Source organism: Maniola jurtina, chromosome 11 (genome assembly GCF_905333055.1).
Source record: "Maniola jurtina chromosome 11, ilManJurt1.1, whole genome shotgun sequence".
Lineage (NCBI taxonomy): Eukaryota > Metazoa > Arthropoda > Insecta > Lepidoptera > Nymphalidae > Maniola > Maniola jurtina.
The window spans coordinates 5031020-5033213 of record NC_060039.1 but is presented as its reverse complement, the minus strand read 5'-3'; positions in this window follow the sequence as shown (position 1 = coordinate 5033213).

Here is a 2194-nt window from a genome sequence, read left to right as displayed (position 1 = left end):
GTATGATATTACTTACTAGATGATGCCCGCGACTTCGTCCGCGTGGAAAATGCCTATGTACTAATCCTGGATATTATCTATCTCCATTCCAAATTTCAGCCAAATCCGTCCAGTAGTTTTTGCGTGAAGGAGTAACAAACATACACACACACAATACAAACTTTCACCTTTATAATATTAGTGTGATAGTGTGAAGTGTGATAGTGTGATAAAGAATGTACATATAAATCTTACATTACAGGCTTTCTTACAAAGTAGGCCCTTATACAAAATTGCATCTTTAAGCGCACGCTGGTCGACTGTGGAATGGCAGACTTCACGCGCCTTTGAGAACATCATGTAAAACTCTCAGGTATGCAGGTTTCCTTCAGGAAAACAACGTGAGGAAACCAGCATAGCGGCAGCACACACACACACATACACAATACAAACTTTCACCTTTATAATATTAGTGTAATGTAATTAGTGTAATGGTTAATTAAGTACCTACCTACCAACTAGAACTAAGTTCAGTTTTAGCCGAACAACATGTAAATATTAAAATTGTAAACCATGTCTTATTCCTGGATCTTGTATTTCAATAGAACTCTGTAATCAATCCTTTTTGATTTCTCGCTAAACAAAACATTTAACAATCGGCTCACAAAAGTTCTTCCCACGTATACCTACCTATTGTAAAAAAAACAGCGCACAATTACTATTCATGTAGGAAATCTGCCACATACGTCCATCGACAAATTTCATAATGTTTATGCTAATTTGATTCGTATCTTTTAGGTGGTTAACGTCAAATTGGCTTGTAAATATTTAGTGGCTATATGATGCTATGTATAGGAATACTGCTCCCGTCTGCGGCTTATCGGAACGCGTCTAGGGCGTTTTCAGATTGTGCGTGTTTTCGATGCGAATAATACAGGTTATATAACCAGATATATGTTATATAACCAGAACGCTAGCAAAAACTTAACGTTATTATTATACTACCTTAACCTAACCCAATGCCAATACCATTTGCCTTATCTTGTAGTCTTAGTGATTTAGTATTTTTCAAACCCGTATTGTATAGCGCGCAATACTCGGGTCAATGCCCCACCTACGACGCGGCATTGACTTGAAGTCACCTATTTACGGAACGTTCATTGACCTCTAACGTCAGTCAGATGTTTTATTTACAATATATTGTGAACTTTTAAAAATGCAGGATTTTTAAAGCTTTTTTTCGTAGTTTTTTTTATGGTACCTAATCAGTAATCATCACTATCACCTGTCTTCGTTTTTGGTAGCATTCTGGTTACACCCTGTATAACTTGATGCTGTCACTCGTATGATAAGTGATTTCATGTGGTCTCATTATCAATGGTAATCTATACTAATGATTTATTTTTATGCCGGAAAATAAAATTTTCACGGGATTTTATAAAAACTAAATCCACGCCGAAGAAGTACTGGCCATCATCTGCTTAGCACATAAATAACTAACCTACATCCCAGAAGCGAGTATTCTTTTATAGACCCCCTACAAGAGATTTAATATACATTGTCCTCAGTCATCAGGCAGTGGATGTCTATCAGTTCTTGACGATTCAAAAGTACTTGTAAAAGTCTAATTGAATAAAAATATTTTGAACTAGAAGATGACCCGCGACTTCATCCGCGTGGATGTAGGTTTTTAAGGATCCCGTAGGAACTGTTTAATTTTCTGGGATAAAAGTTGCATATGTCAATTACAGGGACGCAAGCTACCTCGGTGCCAAATTTCATGCAAATCGGATAAGCGGATGGATCTTTAGGAATCCCGTGGGAACTCTTTGATTTTCCGGGATAAAAAGTAGCCTATGTCCATCCCCGGGATATAAGCTAACTCTGTACCAAGTTAAGAATCGATTAAACTGCTGGGCCGTGAAAAGGCCTACACACTTACACATTTATAATATTAGTATTGGATTTGAATTTGAGTTGACGATGTGCTGAAAATACGCACGCCCAATCTGAAAACGCCTTTATATGTGGATATACGTATAATATTGTATCCAAGACTTCAATACACAAGCTGTAACACATTGTTCTAACGCGTCCTACCGTAACTGCAGAATAAGATTAATAATAAGTGCAAGCCAATTGCCATGAAATGAATGAGATATTTCATGGCGCGTGACCTGATACCTATATTTAGAACGCACCTATTATGTTTGTA